Genomic DNA, 13577 nt, shown 5'->3' with positions numbered 1-13577 from the left:
TCTTTTATTCATTATAATATGTCAAGCTTTTATCATTAAAAATGTGGAATTTTTTAGTTTTGACAGAGTAGATTGATTTTTTCGGTTCATTAAGTTGACTTGAGTAGGTGGGTTTCAAATTTTTTTTTTCCGTAAACGTGATCTATAAATTACTATATATTTTATTTAGATTTTACTAGGGATTTTCTCATAATATTTTTAAATTTAAAATTTATTGTGATGTTCTATTAGTAAATAGAATCTTTCATTTTTTTATCATTAAAAATGTGTAATTTTGCAGTTTTGAAAGAGTAGAAGGATTTTGTACTGGGATTAATTTCACATGAGGAAGAGGGTTTCCAGGGGTGAAATTTTCAGGGGGAAATTTTACCCAAATATTTCTAAAGCACTACAAATAACAGAATCAACTTTAGAGGGCAATTTATCTCTACAAGAGGGGTTATTATTTCCTTACTAAATTTTTATTCTTTTTTAAGGAGGAGGAGGAAGATTCATACAATAACAAACTATTTATTTTTACATCTCTAAATCAGATCAGAAAAATAGAATAACATTTTAAGCTGTCATAAACAATCATACGTTCACTAATTTCTTTTCTTCTGTACCAGGGAGTCATTATTTTATACTAAATTGTTTCTTCTTTTCTAGTAAATCCCCGATTTGACAGACCCAATGAAAAGGGCAAGGAATGATAATGCCACATCACTAAAATAGTCGACGATGCATAACCCATCCATACCTCATCACCTCCATTCCAAGCCGTTAATGCCAACGCAATCTGCCACTCATCATGAGATGCCTGACCCTTTGGGTGATCATATTGAGTTAGAAATATAATTTTTTTGTGACTGTTCAATTTGTAAAGGACATTATCATGATTTTGAGCATTCTAATGATTCTACTACAGCATGCTTAGACAGTGTGGACATAGGGATAGACGAGAAGAATCTGGAGGACATGAGGAGAAGAATCATACATGATATGGAGAGAAATTTATACAAATTGCAAGTAAGATCGCATAAGAATAGATTAAATGTGAAAGAAAAGGGAGAAGAAGATCGAAAGAAGAGACGTGGTAAAGAGGGCTATCTTTACAGATATATCTCAACATATAGTTTAAAAGACTGTGATGAAAACTCAAAGAAAACTGCGCTTAGTTCTAGATATAACATTGAATATTATGATAAAGATGATCTAAGATACGAGAAAAAGTGGTTATTTAAGAGACAACATAAGAGGTTATTCAATAGAATGGATATGCCAGTGATCTATTAAATGACATTGAGAATAAGAAGGAGAGCCCTAATATCACCAAGGAAATTAAAGATATTGTGTTATAGATTTCAGAAATAAAGTTTCATATATTTATTATTATTATTTTCTTAGGCTTAAGGGTCGAGGTTTGAGAATTTTAAGAGACTATTTTCCTCATTTTAATATATTTATTCAGATGACTACTGACTCAATACGTGATACAACCTGATAACCAAATTCAATATTTGTTATCTACCAGAAACTTCATGGAAAATAAGCAGCTCAACATTAACTATTTTACCGCTTGATCATTTTCAGACTGAAAAGATCAAAAGATATAAAAACTTTTTCTATCTTCTACGTAAAAATTTACAATAGAACTTTATATTTCTTTATGTGTTGATGAACTTAAAAACTGCTGTGGAAGATTTTTATTTTTCTCTGGAGAAATTAGAATTGAAATGTAAGTTCTTTAATAAAATTTGGGATTTAGTTAACTTTTCATGATCAAAGAATAACTTTTTATATGTTATACGAAAAATTTGGATCAGTACTTGAAATTTTTCAATCTCTTTGAGAAAATCTGAACTGAAGTGAAAAATTTTTAGTTTCTCTGGTAAAAAATAGAATTTATCTGTAAGTTATTTATTTTTTCATTGAGGAAATTCAGAAGAGAACTTGAACTTTTCTTCACCTCGTTGAGAAAATTAGAAATTAAATGAAGCTTTTTATCTTCCTGGAAAATATTCACATTCATAGTATAACTTTTCCTATCTTCTAGACTAAAATTTAGAACATTACTTTAAAGTTGTTTATGTCTTTCGGAAAAATTAGAGAATTAAAGTGGAGCTCATTATCTTCCTAGTGAAATATTCATGATCAATGTGTAACTTTTTATATCTTCTACAAAAAATTTGGATGAAAGCTTTAAATTTATGTCTTTGGGGAAAAATCTGAATTGAAGTGGAACCTTTTTATATTATTTTGAAAAATATCATTGATAAATAAATAATTTCTTTTTTTAATTATAAAATTCATAAGAGAAGTTAAACTTTTATTCGCTTCCTTGAGAAAATTTTAAATTTTATTAAATATTTTTCTTTAGGGAAAATATTCACACTTGTTTTTTATCTTCATTGAAATTATTCACAATCAAAGTATAAGTTTTTCTTGCAAAATACAAAATAATTGTTAAAAAACCAAAAGATTTCTAACAATATTAAAAATAGTTCTTACAGAATATAAAAGTTCAAACAAACTCCAAAGCATTTCTTAAAAAACATAAATAATTCTTAAAAAATACAAAAAGTCCTATGAAATAAAAAATAGTTATTAAAAAAAGAAAATTATTATTACTCAATACAAAAATACTATACACAACTCCGCAATAGTTATAACAGACTGTAAAATACATTGTGATCAATACAAAATAATTTCTTAAACACACTCAATTTCTAACAACACCCCAAATAGTTATTATAGCATACAGAAAATTCAAACTTATTCCAAAAAATAATTCTTACAAAGCAGAAACAATTCTTTAAAAATAAAAAAAGTTTTAATAAAATCTAAAATAGTTCTTAAAAAACAAAACTAATCTTAAAAATATAAAAAATCCTTTACACTAATCCAAAATAGTTTTAAAAGAATTAAAAATAGCTTCTGCAAAATATGAAATACTTGTCAAAGATCACGAAAATTCTAAAAACACCGAAAGTAGTTCTTACAGAATACAAAGATTTAAAATAAATTACAAAAATATTTATTAAAAAACAAAAATCATTCTTACAAAATACAAAAATATTTTAGACAAATCCAAAATAGTACTAGCAGAATAAAAAAATAGTTGTTGCAAAACTTGAAATACTTGTTACAAAACAAAAATATTTCTTAAAACATCAAAAATAGTTCTTACAGAATATAAGAAGTTCAAACAAAATCAAAATTGTTCTTACGAAACATAAATAATTCTTAAAAAATATAAAAAGTTCTAAGAAATCCAAAATAGTTCTTACAAAACAAAAATTATTCGTAGTAAATACAAAAATACTTTACACAAATCCACAATAGTTCGAACAGAATAAAAAAAAAATACTTGGTGCAAAATACCAAATACTTGCTTCAAGACACTAAATTTCTAACAACACTCCAAATAGTTATTATAGCATACAAAAAATTCAAACATATTCCAAAAATAATTCTTACAAAGCAGAAACAATTCTTGCAATATACAAAAAGTTGTAAGACAATCAAAAATAGTTCTTAAACAACAAAAACTATTCTTAAAAATAGAAAAAATCCTTTACACAAATCCAAAATAGTTCTAACAGAGTTAGAATATCTTCTGCAAAATATGAAATACGGGTCGCAAAGCACGGAAATTGTAACAACCCCGAAAGTAGTTCTTACAGGATACAAAAAGTTCAAACAAAATCCGACAATAGTTCTTAAAAAACAAAAATTATTCTTACGAAATATAAAACAAGAAATTATACAAAATATTTGTAAGTAACAAGCTCTTTATTGATTTCACCTCTTGAATATACAGTACATATACTTAATTCAAGAAACGTGATTAAACACGTTTTGAAACTACATGCTATTTTTATTCCTTTCCTTAGCACCTTTCCACACGAGCGCGGATTCTCCACTGGTTCCTCCACATTGCGAAAAAGTGAGCGGTATGAAAACTCCACGTTTTCAACCAGACTGGTTTTTTAGGGACCAATCAGGAGAGATATGCAAAGTCGACATAACTTTAGTTCATTTTTTTAAGGTTCATTTAGACGAGGTTACGTGCGCGAACGTAAAATCTCTCGGTGGATTTCTTAAAACTTTTTGTATTTTTTAAGAATTATTTCTGTTTTGTAAGAACTGCTTTGGATTTTGTTTGAACTTTTATATTCTGTAAGAACTATTTTTAATGTTGTTAGAAATCTTTTGGTTTTGTAACAATTATTTTGTATTTTGCAAGAAAAACTTATACTTTGATTGTTAATAATTTAAATGAATATAAAAAACAATTGTGACTATTTTCCAGAAAGACACATTTGTACTACAATTTAAAATTTTATCAAGGAAGCGAAGAAAAGTTTAACTTCTCTTCTGAATTTTCTAATTAAAAAAATAAATTAGTTATTGATCAATTATATTTTTACAAATAATATAAAAATGTTCCACTTCAATTCAGATTTTTCCCCAAAGACATAAATTTAAAGATTTAATCCAAATTTTTTTTAGAAGATATAAAAAGTTACACATTGATCATGAATATTTCACTATGAAGATAAGGAGCTCCACTTTAATTCTCTAATTTTTCCGAAAGACATAAACAACTTTAAAGTAATGTTCTAAATTTTAGTGTAGAAGATAGGAAAAGTTATACTATGAATGTGAATATTTTCCAGGAAGATAAAAAGCTTCATTTAATTTCAAATTTTCTCAACGAGGTGAAGAAAAGTTCAAGTTCTCTTCTGAATTTCCTCAATGAGAAAAGAAATAACTTACAGATCAATTCTATTTTTTCCCAGAGAAACTAAAAATTTTTCACTTCAGTTCAGATTTTCTCAAAGAGATGGAAAAATTTAAAGTAGTGATCCAAATTTTTCATATAAGATAGAAAAAGTTATTCTTTGATCATGAAAAGTTAACTCAATTCCAAATTTTATTAAATAACTTACATTTCAATTCTAATTTCTCCAGAGAAAAATAAAAATCTTCCACATCAGTTTTTAAGTTCATCAACACATAAAGAAATTTAAAGTTCTATTCTAAATTTTTCCGTAGAAGATAGAAAAAGTTTTTATATCTTTTGATCTTTTCAGTCTGAAAATGATCATGCGGTAAAATAGTTAATGTTGAGCTGTTCATTTTCCTTGAAGTTTCTGGTAGATAACAAATATTGAATTTGGTTATCAGGTTGTATCCCGTATTGAGTCAGTAGTCATCTGAATAAATATATTAAAATGATGAAAAATAGTCTCTTAAAATTCTCAAACCTCGACCCTTAAGCCTAAGAAAATAATAATAATAAATATATGAAACTTTATTTCTGAAATCTATAACACAATATCTTTAATTTCCTTGGTGATATTAGGTATCTCCTTCTTATTCTCAATGTCATTTGATAGATCACTGGCATATCCATTCTATTGAATAACCTCTTATGTTGTCTCTTAAATAACCACTTTTTCTCGTCTCTTAGATAATCTTTATCATAATATTCAATGTTATATCTAGAACTAAGCGCATTTTTCTTTGAGTTTTCATCACAGTCTTTTAAACTATATGTTGAGATATATCTGTAAAGATAGCCCTCTTTACCACGTCTCTTCTTTCGATCTTCTTCTCCCTTTTCTTTCACATTTAATCTTTTCTTATGCGATCTTACTTGCAATTTGTATAAATTTCTCTCCATATCATTGGTGATTCTTCTCCAAAGGTCCCATATTGTCGTCTAGTCGTGCACACGTTAAAAAATGTCTAAAACTGCTCTAGTAGACTAACTATAATTATCAAAATCATTATAATGTCCTTTACAAATTTAACAGTCACAAAAAAAATGATATATATATATAGAACCTATAACACAAAGGGTCAGGCATCTCATGATGAGTGGCAGATTGCGTTGGCATTAACGGCTTGGAAGGGAGGTGATGAGGTATGGATGGGTTATGCATCGTCGACCATTTTAGTGATGTGGCATTATCATTCCTTGCCCTTTTCATTGGGTCTGTCAAATCGGGGATTTCCTAGAAAAGAAGAAACAATTTAGTATAAAATAATGACTCCCTGATACAGAAGAAAAGAAATTAGTGAACGTATGATTGTTTATGAAAGCTTAAAATGTTATTATATTTTTCTGATCTGATTTAGAGATGTAAAAATAAAAAGTTTGTTATTGTATGAATCTTCCTCCTCCTCCTTAAAAAAGAATAAAAATTTAGTAAGGAAATAATAACCCCTGTTTTAGAGATAAATTGCCCTCTAAAGTTGATTCTGTTATTTGTAGTGCTTTAGAAATATTTGGGTAAAATTTCCCCCTGAAAATTTCACCCCTGGAAACCCTCATCCTAAAGTAAAATTAATACACGAACAAAATCCTTGTACTATGTCAAAACTGAAAAATTCCACAATTATGATGATAAAAGCATGAAAGATTCTCTTTACTAATAGAACAGCACACTCATTTTTCAATTTAAAAATTTGAGGAGCAAATACATAAGACGAAAGACCTAAAATATAATTTAAAAGTTAGCTCACGTTTCCGGAAAAAAAAAATTGGAACCCCTCCTCCTCATGTAAGCTTAATTCCAGTACAAAATCCTTCTACTCTGTCAAAACTACAAACTTCCAAATTTTTAATGCTAAAAACATGAAAGATTCTCTTTACTAATAGAACGGCACACTCATTTTTCAATTTCAAAAATTTGAGGAGCAAATCCCTAAGAGTAAATACCTAAAATTTAATTTAAAATTTATCTCTCTTTTCAGGAAAAAAAAAATTGGAAACCCCCCCTCCTCAGGTAAAAGTAAGTCACTGACAAAAGCAGTCTAATCTGTCAAAACGACAAAAGTCCACATTTTTTATGATAAAAGAATTAATGATTGTATTTACTAATAGAACATCATAATTATTTTTCAATTTAAAATTTGAGGAGCAAATCCCTAATACAAAAGACCTAAAATTTGATTTAAAAGTTATCTCAAGTTTTCGGAAAAAAAACTGGTAAAATGTCCCCCTGAAAACCTCACCCTCTGGAAACCCCCCTTTTTTACAGAAGAAAAATTAGGCTGCACCAAGAATTGGCCCCTCCCTCCACAGTACTTTCCATGCGATGAAATAGTTTTTTTTTTAACATCGTAAAACTCTATTAATCATGGAATACATTTGAAAATAGAATATCTTTCGTCTAATTAGACTAGAGTGCAATTTCTCTCTTTGTCAAAACCCGTGTTGCTATTCCATAAACAAGTGGGATTAATCTATGCGGTAACAGGAGCGTGCAAAATTTTATTCAACCCTGCTGCCGAGGGTAAAACACTAAGTCGACCCTAATTCAGCTATTATCAATTAAAACCTAAAGTCCCATCGAACTCTATGTATGTATGTACGCTCTCTTGGTATTATTTTGACGACGGATTTTTTCCTCCTTTTCCATTTGGTTAACAGAAAAAATGCAAAAGTTTTTGGCAAAAACTGAACGGAAAACAATTTTTAATTATCATCATAATTAGAATCTTTTGGTTAAGCATTAATCTATTAAATATGGAGCAATTTTTTCGACTAAAATTAAGGAGCAACATTCGTAGTTCGAAAATGCTTGTTAATCTAATTTCAGGGCCTTGTGTTTCAGGCGAGTCGTTCTTAATGAATAGGGGTGTCACACTTTATCGTAAAAAGATAGGTATTTAGGAGGGGGGTATCCCACACATGTACTGAAAGATTTATGTTAGTATCAGGCGTTAATATCTATATTTACTAACAGTTGAAAAAAATTTTTATTAGATTTCAGATAGTTTTTCAGATAATGCCGTGAAATCCCCCCCCTCTTCCAGGAAAAATACTCCCACACCCAATCCCTCCATTGACAGGTCCTCCCGGTGTCCGTTCTACACCCCCCGGACCGTCCCCGGAAAAACCGTATCTTTTCAAGTAAAAATTACCACGGAAAAAGTCATTCGCCCACTTATGCCTGGGATATTCTCCTAAGACCACTTTCACGTGAGATAGGGTTGTTTGTTATATTATTATGTGATTTTGTTTCAAATCAGTCCCGATATCCCCCCTCCCCGGACCATTTTTCCTGGCCAGCTCCCCCTACCACCCGAAAAATTCTCCCATGAAAAAGTCTCCCACGGAGAGTTTCTTCTGCAGAAAATACCCCATCTCCCACAGAAAAACCCCCCAGACGATACCAACCCTGCGGAAGATTTTCCCCGTACAATTCCACTGGGAGATCTCCACGTGTAAAATTGAGTCGCCAAAGAGAAAGTTCGACAAATCCTGGAAAGTACAATGAAATCTGGCAAAATCCCCTGTGTAAAATGTCCTCTGGAAGGTTTACCCCCGGGAACTTCCCTCCCTACGGAAAGTCCTTCCTGTGAAATATCGCCCCGGCGTAAAATCTCCCGCTCGCAAAAAAAAAAAAAAATCCGTAGGCTATACTTTCCAATGCTAACAATGGGCAAATTTCATACCTTACATTCTTAACCATCGCAATACCTTTGAAGCATCGTGCAACTCACCCCTCCATGCAACCCATCCCCCTCAAAACACTTTTCAGCCATTTCTTTTTAAATTGACAATATTTTTCAAATTTTACTTATGTATCATAAAGACCACATCGGCGATTTAAAGCTAGGTCAAGTCACTATGTCAAACCTTCGCAATACATTTACGAAAATAGCTTTTCGGAAAAAACAATATCGCACATCTCGTAAACTTAAGAAGTAATTACCCTTTTCACATGCATTATTCCTTCTATTAATGAACCCATGAAACGAAACCAGTCTTATAGCATCACACACATCGGTTTTTTGTCCGAGTGTAATGACCTGTTTACCTACCAGAAAAACCTGTTTGGTACGGAGGTCTGCGCAAATTCAATAGATGGTATATACTCCCATCCTCACATACAGTATAAAAAGTATAGCCTTCCTAAACTCTGAAGTAAAGTTAAAAGAGCCAGCATCTTAATTTATAACAAAATAATAATTCTTGAAATAAAAAGATTTTTCTTTTTGGACATTTTTATTATACTTTACCACAATTTCTCAACTAATGAAGGGATAATTTCCCTATAGAACCCTATTAACAATTTTATAACCAAAAATAGTATTCTTAAATTTAACAGTTGTAGAGATTGTAGAGATGAATCGAGTTTAAGTACTTGTGTATTTAAAAGTTAAAATAAAAAACATAAGTCTACATTAACCCATTTTTTGTTTGGAATTAAAACAAATAATAAATAATGCCCCCTCCCCCTTAACTAATCATCAAATATCTTCTAAATTATAAATTCACATTTCCAAACCAAACGATCCCCCCCCCCCGCAAAAAAAAACAGATTGAAGCTAGGCAAGGGAGTAATACATGATTCCACCCACACAAATATAGTACAGAATCAATCCTGAGATATCAACTTATCGGAGAACCGAGTAAAAAAAATTTGCAACACAATCTCTAACATACTTTTTGAAGATACCAAACGAGTGGCAGCCCCGCGCAGACTCCGGGAGAGTGTTCCAAATCATGTTACAAGCTATCAGAGAGTTAAAGTCAGACCGTATTGAGGGAGTGTAAAGTATTCGTAAATTATTGGAAGTGCGGAAAAAATGAGTCAAAATCTCGGAAATAAACAAATATTATTACATAGGGCAGCAAGAAGCTGGCCATGGAACCTCAAATAATTAAAAGAAGCACAAGACAGAAAATAGAGAGATCTCAAGTCAAGCAAGGGTTTAAGTAGGGAACAATTAGTATGATGTCTAAGGGTCATTGCTTTATAATATAGTTATAAAAGTGGCTTCAGTGATGAGGGAAAAGTTAATATCCAAATAATAAAACAGTATAAAACATAAGGCTGAACTAGGCTGTAAAATGGGAGTCTAAGAATTGACCCTGGAAACGTGTATTTCAATTTTTTAAGGATCCCAAGGCTTCTGGTGACTTTCATTTTAATGAGGTCAATACGAGGCTTGAAGGAGAGATTTTCATCAAGCAAGAAGCCTAGGAATCAAACGCAACGATCCTTAGACCTATTAAGGGAACCCCTCGTTACATGTATTTCGTTTAAACCAGAACATGCCCTTGAAACTCTTGAGAAAATAAGAAAACGTAACTTTCCAACATTTAAGGCAAGATAATTAACATCAAATCACTGATTAACTCTTTCAAAAAGGGCAACCCTGTTTGAACGGAGATTGGACTCAGTCATACTGGGTGTCCCAAGAGTAGTGCTATCATCTGCAAATGCTATAAGTGTATCAGAGAAAAACGAACTCTTGTCACAAATAGTGACAGTTGCAGGTTTACAAAGACGACAGCAAGTGATAGATATTAGATTTTTAACCACATATAGAAGGTCACTAACATAAATTAAAAAGAGCATCGGTCCTATCACATATCCTTGTGATACACCAATCTCTATTTCAGACGGGTCGGAAAGAGATGATCAACCGAGATAAATTGACCAGATAAATATGATAACGAAGAATAAGTACTCCCTCTTTTTTCAATATGGGATAGTTTCCAAAGAAGAATCTTGTGTGCTATTGAATCAAATGCTTTTCGTACATAGAGAAAAAAAGCAGCAGGTATCAGACCAGAGTCAAGAGATGTATGTATATAATTAAAACAATTCACACATGCATGCTCAGTTGAGTGCTTTGCCCTAAAATCAAACTGGGAATCACGAAACAAATGTTTAGAATTAAGAAAATCAAGAAGTTGATAAAGCATAGCTTTTTCAAAAATGTAACTAAACACTGATAAGAGATATATAAGACGATAACAAGCAGAGTCGTTCCGGATCCAGCTTTAAAAAATATAATAACACAAGCATGCTTTAAAGACCTTGGGAAGACACCCTTTTCAAAAGACATAATACGAGACAAGGTTCGTAAGAGCAGAAACGATGACAGGAAGAATGAACTTGACAACCTTAGTAGAAATACGGTCTGGACCAGAAGATGAAGAACCCTTCAAATCATTAACAATTCTGGCTATTTCAACTTCATAGATATGCTCCAAAAGCGTTGAGTTAAGACAAGGAGGTCCAAGATAAGACCTAAAATCATTTAGATAAGAAGACTTACGGAAGAGGCTGTAGTTTTCCCAATATTAGCAAAGTAAAAAGTAAGTGCTTCCTGCACTTTCAGCTCACCCTCTACGTATTTACCATCAATCAAAACACTTGAAAGGACAGAAGGGGGCCGAGAAGATGGCCTGATAACAGAATTGATTACTTGCCACATTTTCTTAATGTCATTACCGCACGCAGAGAATTTCCTATAGTAAAATAACGATTTGGCCCTCCGGCAAAGCGAATTGTAAACTCTTCTATAAGCTTTAAAAATTTGAAGTCGATAATTGCGCGAAGATGGCTTAAAGGACCTGTAAGCCTTCCAAAGGACATTTTTTTCCTCTAGCTCCTAAGAAGTCCAGGAGTCATCCAAGGATTCAAAGGGGTTGTTCTCTTTGATCCCGGATTCAACTGGGGTGCATAACAAGTATCCAATATAATTTTTTTCAAAGAGTCATAAATAGAATTAAAAAGCGAATCTACATCACATTCATTTTCAAAAATACCCCATGAATGATCTATCAACCGCAATCTAAGAAGAGCCAACTCCTGAGAATTAAATTTTAAGACGAAAAACCAGCTCCTTGGTGCCTCCTAGGTAAGACGTCAGAAAAATCATACACGCGAGAAAAAGGTAAATAGTCTGAGATATCACTCATCAATACAGAATTTTGCACCAAAGTCAACGATGAAAAAACATTACCAAGCAAAGAAGCAGTAGTATCAGTTATGCGAGTTGGAATACATGCTGAAGGTAATGTTGGAATAAATTGCATGATAGACGTCTGCCAGACGAAACAGCTCCGTCGGATTCAGGGACTTCGATGGGACGATTTCGTAAGCAACGCAAGGTTGCTCGCAATCACCTCCCAAGTGCCATTCTCCGTCCAAATAGCGCACCGTACTCTCAGATGGTTCGGACACCTCCTGCGTATGCCGACGACAACCCCAGCCCGAATAGTCTACGATTTTGACGCTAAAGCAAATGGCTGGTCTCGCCCGAGGGGCAGACCTCAGACAAGGTGGAAGGATAGCCTCAACAAATTCCTTAAGATAGCTAACATCACTGTCGAAGAGGCCCCATTAATAGCAGTAGACCGGTCAGCCTGGAGGAGCAGAGTTGCGACGCTCTCTACGCCACCCCCAACGTGGCAGGAGCCTTAAGTCAAGTAAGTCGAGTAATGTGCCACAAGCAAGCATAGCTGAGAGAAGGTCCAAGGAAGAAGATGACCTCCGGTCAGAGAAATTAAAATTGAAGTCACCCATAATGATAAGTTCAAATGAATGTTGATGGATTGCTTCCAAAACCTCATCAAGAATCTGAAAAAAAGAGGAAACAGACCCACCAGGAGACCGGTATATATTACCAACAATCAGAAGTTTAGTTTCGATTTTAATCTCAATAAACAAGGGTTCGAAGATTCCTTCTTCATTTCTTGACGGGTCTTGTCTTACAGAGTATTAAAGATGTTCCAAAACATAATCAGCAAGGCCATCTTTAGCCATCCTACTACGGTTCAAATATTCCACCTTATACCCAGGGAGACGCAATAGAGGTTCAGTTTTCGAATTGAGGAAAGTTTCACAAAGACCAAGGAAATCGGGGTGGCCACTACGTACTATTTGTTTTAACTCATCAAAGGAAGAGCAAAGATCTTGAACATTTAGCTGAAGCACAGAAAAACTACCACTTTGTTTGGAAACTTCAGTAGAGTAAGAGGTTCCATTTTGCTTACTCTATGTTCCATCCTGTGTTATTTGTCCCACTTTACGTTCCATGGCACTTTTCCATGGCAGATTACCAGATTGATTATTTGGCAGTGTATAATGTGGTCAAACATGTTTTGAGAGTTTGGTCGTAATAATATAATGTCCTCAAACAGGTTTTTTTTTCTGTTTTTGTTGTCAATTGCACAATGAATGTACGTCATGAGATCACGTGCACATTCTTAAAAAAAACTGATATGATATAAAGTAGTCAAAAACATGTTTTGGGGGCATGCACGAAATTATAAAACTCAACCGAACTGTTTTTTTTTCAAGGTAACATCCGTTTTTTATGAGCCAATCAGAGAGCGGAGGTTACTCCATATACGATAACTTGATTGATGATTGGGATTTGAATAAAAGGAATAGTTTTCTTTACAATTCATATTAGTAAGAGAATTGAATTCAAAGATAATAGTTTATTTCAGAGGATATTAGTAGAGAAAAAATAAGTGGTGCATTTACATTATTGGAGATTAATGATGGTGCCGACAACAGCAGCAACGATACACGAGTACCCAATGTGGCTGTGGAAGTAACCACTGGTTGTAGACTATGCCTTGAATGGGACACTATGTATGCCAGATACGTGATATCATTATGCAAATTTAAGCAGGAGCAGCAGCTATGTTTTGCTGGAAAAGTGAATATTCTCAATATAAATAAACTTCAGTCAGCATTAGATGTCCTATCAAATTATATTGATGAGAACAAAATGCATCAGTGATTATTATTATTATTGTAATTATG

The sequence above is a fragment of the Artemia sp. Qi Xiang Cuo genome, chromosome 11 (genome assembly GCF_049724085.1).
Source record: "Artemia sp. Qi Xiang Cuo chromosome 11, ASM4972408v1, whole genome shotgun sequence".
In the NCBI taxonomy this organism is placed as follows: Eukaryota; Metazoa; Arthropoda; class Branchiopoda; order Anostraca; family Artemiidae; genus Artemia; species Artemia sp. Qi Xiang Cuo.
Note: the sequence above shows the minus strand (reverse complement) of the source record.